Source organism: Saccostrea cucullata, unplaced genomic scaffold, assembly GCF_032062105.1.
Source record: "Saccostrea cucullata isolate Sc308-1 unplaced genomic scaffold, CSIRO_AGI_Scuc_v1 ctg11849, whole genome shotgun sequence".
Lineage (NCBI taxonomy): Eukaryota > Metazoa > Mollusca > Bivalvia > Ostreida > Ostreidae > Saccostrea > Saccostrea cuccullata.
In genome coordinates, this window is record NW_026923067.1 from 1 (window position 1) to 9,029 (window position 9,029).

The 9,029-nt window shown below is 34.6% G+C and overlaps 1 long non-coding RNA gene across 1 annotated transcript; it reads right to left on the reverse strand.

Moving 5' to 3' along the window:
• Positions 1-1,617: 1,617 nt before the first annotated feature.
• Positions 1,618-5,288, reverse strand: LOC134263060 (uncharacterized). The gene is made up of 3 exons (XR_009991172.1): positions 5,212-5,288; positions 3,012-3,116; positions 1,618-2,014 (listed from the first exon to the last, which is right to left on the reverse strand). It is a non-coding gene; the product is annotated as an uncharacterized LOC134263060 (long non-coding RNA).
• Between the last annotated feature and the right edge of the window lie 3,741 nt (positions 5,289-9,029).

The following is a 9,029-nucleotide window of genomic DNA, read 5'->3' on the forward strand; positions in this document are numbered from 1 at the left end:
GTCCTCTGGTCCTCCAAATGATGTACAATATAAAATGACCTCTGGTCCCCTTATTGTTGTACAATACAAAGTGACCTCTAGTCCCCCTACTGATGTACAATACATGTATAAGGTGAACTCTGGACTCCTTATTGATATTCAATATACATGTACCTGTATAAGGTGTCTTCTTGTCCCCTTGCTGATGTACAATATATGGTGACCTCTGGTCCCTCTACTGATGTACAATATAAAATGACCTCAAGTCCCCCTAATGATGTATAATACATCTATAAGGTGAACTCTGGTCCCCCTACTAATGTACAATATAAAGTGCCCTCTGATCCCCCTACTGATTTACAATATAAGGTGACCTCTAGTCCCCCTTCTGATGTTAAGTGCAAAATAAAGTAACCTCTGGTCCCCCTCCTGGTGTACGATATAAGGTATCTCTGGTCCCATTACTGATGTGGAGTATAAGGTGACCTCTGGTCTTCCTGCAGATGCACAGTATAAGGTGACCCCTGGTCCCCCTTCTGATGTACAATATAAGGTGACCTCTGGTCCCCCTACTAATGTGCAATATAAGGTGTCTTCTCTTCCCCCTACTGATGTACAATATAAGGTGACCTCTGGTCCCCCTACTGATGTACAATATAGGGTGTCCTCTGGTCCCCCTACTGATGTACAATATAAGGTGTCCTCTCTTCCCCCTACCGATGTACAATATAAGGTGACCTCTGGTCCCCCTACTAATGTACTATATAAGATGTCCTCTCTTCCCCCTACTTTTGTACGGTATAAGGTGACCTCTGGACCTCTTACTGATGTATAATATAAGGTGAAGTCTGGCCCCCTATTTAATTAAAATGAAAGGTGACTTATGATCGCTCTAATGATATGCAATATAACGATAGGGTTAGGTAAGGTACAGTATAATGTAAGGTTACCTCTGGTCCCTCTAATTACTTAGATGTTTCTGCTAATATATATATATATGAGAAAGTAGATCTGTGTAAATTAAATTATAAATATGATTATTTTGGAGTAAGACAAAAACAACTGTCTATCATATAAAATTCAATTAATATATAAGGTGACCTGAGGTCTCCGTATTGATATCGATGAAATTACTTTTGTGCCTTGAATGCCTGAAGAGTTCCTAAAATGTTTTATTACTACGCAAAATGACGAACTATTTGCGGGGGACCTCAGGGCCTAGTTCAGCGTACGTTTTATCCTTCTGCGGGTCGATTGCATAAGTTAAAAATTAATTTAAGTGTAACAGGCACATTTTGGGGTATATATCGTTACAATATATCAGGGTACTCAGTATCTTAAAGAAATATGTCTGAATACGGATATATTTTGTATGAAACAAGTTGTACATAGACAGCTTTTGAAATACAAATACATTTAAAAATTTCTAACTGGTTCTTTCTTGCAATGCGTGTAAGAATTGCAGAATAAAAAGGAACGGGCATTGTTATTGCAGCTGTTGTTTAAAGCATGAGAGAACAAAGATTTTAAAAAAAAATTGAAGAAAGAGCTCCTTCTTCTATATACATTTTAAATGTATTGTTTCTTTTTAAATATATACAATTTAAAAACATCATGCATTTTTAATGCACTAAAATTTAAAGAATACATTAAAATTATTTGTGTGCACTTAGAGTCTAAGATTATTGTATTTCAGTAATTGCAATGAGTTCTATTTCCTCGTAGTGATTTCGAGGTTCACTTTCATACATATTATTTCTTTTTAGGGATCTTATATATTTCACTCTATCAGACACTTGAATCGATATATACAGCACTAAAAGAATTAATACAAACATTGAGAAGACGCTGACACATATTAATAAGGGTTTGTCAAAGAAAGATGACTTTGCTTCAAAGTCTTGTTTAATTGCTTCTGATGATATCTCGTATGTACTGATAACTGAAATATTTGAAACAGTTTGAGATGGTCGCCCTGTAGAAAACTCTGTTAACGTTGACAATTGCGTTTTCTTTGTGTTCTGAAGATGCATTTCTGTTTACAAAAGAAAGAGGATTTTTTAAAAACATATGTTAGACTCCAAAGTGCGATGGTGACGCCAAAGTCCGATGGTCTCGCCAAACCCCGATGGCTCGGTGTCTTTGCGGACGCCAAAGTCCGATAGTCACGCCAAAGTCCGATGGCTCGTTTCCTATGAGACACGTTGCGCTAAAGTGCGATTGTCTGAAACGCCAAAGTACGATAGTGCGAAGGAACAGTTAACGTTTATGACGTCACACTAGTCCGACGTCATGACGTTGTTTTGCATTCAAAATTGATTGATTTATTATTTGTCTAGCATACAATTTTACTGACTTTGCTTATTGTTTTCGCCCACCAGAGCTATTAGGGGTTAGTTCTTGTACACCATTCGACTGATAAGGGTTAGTTCTTGAACACCAATTGTGTTTCTTCGAACACACCCGAGAAATGTTATGGTTAGTCCTGAATTGGGTTAGTCTTGCACCCATCAATAATATCTAGCTTATAGTTGTTACACATTTTTCGACTGATAAATGTTAGTCTTGCAACTATGTCCAAAAGATTTGGGTTAATTTTTGCATTGAATATTTATTTGTATTTGTTTTAAACAATCAGGCCTTGGCATGACACGGCATCGCATTTTTGTGCAGTACTACTATGACGTCATAAACGTTAATTGGCGTGTCAAACCATCGGGGTTTGGCACAAACCATCGGACTTTGGCGTGTCCATCGGACTTTGGAGTCCCATCGCACTTTGGAGTCCTACACACATATATATATATATATAATTATTTTCTATAACGTCTATGCATATACATGTGAATACTACTGCAATTATTATAATAATTTAAAATATACAAAGAATTAATTATTTCTATGTAGAAAAAAATATAATAAATCAACTTCTTGACTCTGACTGTATCATTTATATAGATTAACAAATAAAATAAAAATAGATTTAAAATTCTCATGTTATGACTTTTATTGAGCAGGCTCTCGGGTAATACCTTTCGTTGTCGTAGATATCCAACATCCAAAAAATTGGCTGCATTGTAACTTAGTACATTTACATTCGCGACTGCAGTTTAGTCCATAATTAGGATACATGCATTCTGAATATTAGAGACCAGGTAATAAACAGCATCCCAAAGGATGAAAGAATAAAACTACTAATATCAACTCACAAAACAAAGATCATAGAAACCGATCTCAAGTATTTTAAATAAAATTGTTCAAGACAAGGAAAGAACAAAATAAAAATTTTTAATTTACATCCTTAAATTAATTTATGTAAAACATCTGATACGGCAGATCCATGTTAACAATTAAGTTTCTAAATCGCGAAAATTCTTATCCGTGAGATTAAAGCAATTCGCAAAGATTTCTCTGTAAATTGATATGATTTATAGGCTCGGCCGTCGGATGCTATGACATGCGCGCGGGATCTCAAGACTTTCACCATTCCCTCACGGACCCTTGTCAGTAAACGCGCAAACAAAAATTCTGCTGTAATTTTAATTGCCCTCCGTCCCACCCCAACACCATCTGTAATTACTGCCATGTTAGCATAGTTATCTTTGAATGGTTTTGCATGATACATGTTATTTTAGAATAAGTTGTTCACTTTTATGTTTATTTTGTTAAAATATGTAACACTTTGTAAGATTGTGGTGTCTGCAAATTTTCATACCCAACCTTTGATATCTATTGAAACAAAATTGATTATATCTTTCAGTTGTTCAATTTTTCTGATACTGCATTACATGTATATGTTTATATGCATGGCATTCTATGTTTTTTTCATATAGTCATTTATAATGTAAATAAATGGCATTTTTTCAATTCACAGAATCTTAGTATCAAAGAGAGTTAAACTATTGTCAGTTGATTGACATAAATACTTTTCCATGAGTTTATCTTTTGGACAAACATGCGTAGGGATTTCAGCGAACTCGTTTAAATTTGATTTTCGTATTTAATGGCCGTTCATTTAATGATCTTTAAAAAAAAAAATTACCAGCATAATCATTGGGGTTGTATTTGGCTTGTTTTCCATACTAGTTAGCCGCGTGGGGATTCGGGTTAGAATAGGTCCTCAGTACCCCCTTGCTTGTCGTAAAAGGCGACTAAATAGGGCGGTCCTTCGGATGAGACCGTATAAACAGAGGCCCCGTGTCACAGCAGGTGTGGCACGATAAAGATCCCTCCCTGCTCAAAGGCTGTAAGTGCCGAGTAAAGGCCTATTTTTGCAGCCCTTCACCGGCAATGGTGACGTCTCCATATCAGTGAAATATTCTGGAGAGGGTATACAGTATACAATCAATCAACCATACTAATTGTTAGCCCAATATTTAAACACCGAATTTACAACGGATTTTCCAGTTATTTCCCAATCATGATATCACACAGCGGATGTGACAAGTCGGCAAGGGATGTTTACTCCCCCATGGCACCGATCCCATTTCTGATGTTTTGGAGGTTTGTGTTTGCTCTCCTCCTATTTTGATTGTGTTATGGAATTTGATCTGGAATACTGATCGTTATCTCAATATGTTTCATCATACCAACTGTAAAGATCTATGTTTTTATGCTCAGTTTGATTACGGAAAGTTCTTTCTATCTAATCAGTACAAGGGCTCATGGTGGGCGTGACCGATAAACAGGGGATGTTTACTTCTCCTAAACACCAAATCCCACCCTTGTAACTTTCCAAGGGTCCGTCTTTTGTGCCATCTACGCATATTTGCATTGTTTATAGATTACAAAAACACAGCCATTTTTTATTATATTCTCCATTTATATGATGAATATTCCATTTTGCTCTAAAATTGGGGGGAAAAAATGTGTTACTCAAAAAAATAATTATAAAAAAGATCAGCACTAACAGAGAAAAAATACATACCAATGCAGGATTTTGCTTTGTTGTCATACATATAACCTCTACAACACACCAATCTGTTACTTTAATGTTGAAAATATAATAATATATATCATAAACAATTTTAGAAAATGATGTAATAAAATATAATAATAAATATTAAACATATTTTGAGTCAATATATTTTGGAATAAGTATAACCCACAACTCCTCTGTTATTTCATGGTATAAAATATATGATTTTTATACATGTAGGAACTTTAAGAATGTAAAACGTTATAAACATGCATCTATCTGTGATATGGACAATTTAACAATGCTAGACATACCCGTCACATCTTCCTTTTTCTTCTAATGTGACATGCGATACCAAAAAAAAATAAATAATCCTAAAGTAAAAAGCATTGTTCCATTTCAAACAAATATATATAAAAAAAAAATGGAAAAATAACTATGAATAAGTTGTAATACGTCAATTTCCTTCCTTTTTCCTGCTAAACGAACCGAATTCAAACTGTAAAATTAAGCTCTCAATATAACACTGAATTAATGTAATCTTTTCCTTTTTTTTCTACCTAACAAAGTTTGTAAAGTCGTCCTCCATCACATCAACGCTGTTATCAACGCCTTAGGTACATTTATGCGTGTTAAGTAACATATCATGAGAATAAAATAAAGACCCCCCCCCCCCCCCCCGTTTAAAAAAAAAGTAATGAAAATTAAAAGACCAAAATCCGTATTTTTCGCAAGAGATAGAGAAATAAATTAAAACGATAAGGATATACTATAACACATGTAACGGAATATGAAGGTATTGGTGCTTTCCGCTTAATTAAGTATTTTCTTTTTACAGGATACGTATCTGAAAAAAAAATTGGGGAAAATAATTAATACAAGACTTTGATTTAGGATTATGTCCTTTGAAACAGGATGTAAGGAAAGACGAAAATAAATAACATATTGGATCATGCATGTCAGTTGATGTCGTTTTTGGTTTAAAACTGTAAAAAAAAAAAATCAGGAAAATTCGGGGTATAAGAGAATGGCATGTTTTGTCTCGTTCCTGCATTGAATGCTGCAAGTCTTTAAACCCTGCATATTGTACAATGTAACCACTCTATTTAATTTCACATATGAATAATTAGTAGACCGACAAAAAAGGTTTTTAGATAGTAATTTGAATACAAACCTTAATCACAATTAATAATACTGTGTAACTGATACTTTTGATTAAAAGCTTTAAAATGCATCTTAATTCAGATCCTGCGCTATGGTATTTAATTGCCTTTGATAACAGAGGTTGTGATATTTGAAGTACCTTCTCTGCACATATTGTCGTCCATCAGTACATATTGTCGCCAGCTGAAAACTTGCATACAGTACCGACCAGACCCAACCTGACACAAAGCAGTCCCACAGCAGTCCCGGGGACTGCTTTCTGGGACTGCTAAAGCAGTCCCAGAGCAGTCCCAGAGCAGTCCCACAGCGGTCCCAGAGCAGTCCCACAGCAGTCCCAGAGCGGTCCCAGCAGTCCCAGCGGTCCCAGAGAGCAGCCTCAGCAGTCCCAGAAAGCAGTCCCAGCGGGCGGGGTTTATACTGTATGCACATATTGTCGCTGGTGACATAATATGCCTTCTCTCACTGTATATTCTGTCGCTCCACAGTCTAAGTGGCTCAAGACTTTGTTTTTCTAAAAATGTAAATGATGCATGCATAAATCACATATTAAGCATATCTCGTAGACCATTCTCGCAGTAATAGTGCAATTAATTGAGACAGTACACATTGTTGTCTCATACATATCGTCGAAGGCGAAGTTGTGTACCTACCATAACTGCACATATTTTCATCCGTCGGATCCGCATATATTCACACAAGTGCTCTAATAATCTTTTATACCACTGTTTAATTAATCCATGGCAAAACAGTACCATCGAGGTGTGTGCACCTCGAACAGTTATTGGCTATGGTGAGTACTACTCATTTTTATGCAGAATATTTACTGATTAAAAGGCATTCCTTAATATTATGTATAACTTTGATACACTGTATTAATTTAATAACTTTAATGTCCAAGCATTAGCTGTTTAAAAATGGATATTTTTTAATAAAGATATAAACAGATAATACAGATATATACATTTAACAATATTTTACAAATAAATAAACCGTTGTTGTTCTCGTTATACAAGAATTCAGCCTACAAAACAAATACCCCGGTACAGACAATCCGTCTATGACTTTATATGTATTCGAATAACGCAAACCCGTATACTAGTATTTATCGATAGCCAGGAAAAAAAAAACACATTATGGCGGTATCATAATTCAATACAAAATAGATTAACATTTATATGATTTATAAGTTTTCATATACGTTTATTTATATTATTTGCTAAATTCTGATAATTAAAATTGTTTTATTCTATTACTCTCAGCATTAGCAACACACGTAGCAAAGGGAAGTACAACCGGTTCGGTAATATCAGTTGCATGTTATTTTTATTGAAAAGTCAGGTGTGGGTTTGATAGAATGGGAATTAACTTCATTTATTCAAAAGTCTGCGTCTGATACCTATGTTAATGTTAATTGAGAATACAACAACGACGGACGAAAACTGATAGCGGATGAAGTAATAGCGAGACTTTAAATGACTTTCTGACTGATTATCATGCAAATGCCAAAGTTTAAGTAATAAGTTTATAATTCACTTATTACGGACCTTTGTACATATTTATATAATTTTTCTATGTTGCATATCATTATGTTGTCTTATATCATGATTTATTGTCATGTATTGTTTGGGAACACAAATGCAAATGAGTCCCTTCCCATTCAGATTTGTATAGTAGACCTTCTGATGTTTTTGTTAGTATTTTTTCTGTTTGTATGTAAATTTCTTTTTATTTGTTTTCAATGTTTTGCTTTAGATATAACCTCGTGTTTATATATCTACAACTGCCAACATATTTGTTACAAAAACTCAAACTCAACTCCTAGTCTTTATACATACATGTACTGTGTACATTTTTTACAAAATTTTCCATTTTGCGGCGAATTAAATGTCTTTAGATCCGACATTATAGACAATGGGTAATAGTATAGAGCAATATCGAGCCGCAATTGGAACTTTTTACTTTGTGTGTAGGTATGTAACTTACTCGTCAATGTTTATTTTTCTTTCACTGCGTGATATTTTTATCTTTTTCCAACATGTGACTCGGAAAATTCTGTTGAAAAGTTTGTATTTTGGTAAAAATCTGTCAGTACACATATCCCTTTTCATGCAATTTTTTGCTTTTATTTTGTTATTAATATCTGGTGATATAGAAACAAACCCAGGACCTACTTATGAAAGTGTCCTTGACATTTTACACTTAAATATCAGAAGTCTCAGAAACAAAATTGATCCACTTAAAGCCATATTAAATGATTTTGATATTGTGTGCTTTACTGAAACGCATCTCGATGACAAAATTTTGAATAGTGATATTTATTTAGAAGGTTTTAATTGTATTTTTCGCAAAGATCGAAATTCATTCGGAGGCGGAGTCATTATTTACACAAGTAACAACATTCGAGCTCACAGACGAATGGATCTCGAACCTATCAATATTGAAGCTGTCGTGTTAGAAATTGATAACCCTACCTCTCAACTCTTTTTATGTTGCGTATATCGTCCTCCGCACGCAGATTCCACTTTTGGAGAAACTTTTCATGGTCTTTAGATAAAATAAGTGAACTTTCCGACAAAATAATAATTGTTGGTGATATAAATGTTGATCTCTTAAGCACTCCTCACACACATATTATATATGAAATAATATCCAATTGTAGTCTGATCAACAGAATCAGCGAGCCAACGAGAATCACGCATTCCTCTCGAACACTTATTGACCCAATTTTTACAACACAAAGCATTGACGTTACAGAGTCAGGAACTTTAAATGTAAGCACGAATCTTAGCGACCACAGAGCAACTTATGTGTGTCTCACCATGAACTACAAAATTAATCATGCGTATAAGCGAAATGTATGGCTGTATAAAGAAGCAGATTTTGAAAAACTCAATTCCTTAATTCAAGATTGCGATTGGGACAGCTTAATAAATAACGTCCAAGATGTTGACACTGCTACGGAAAACTT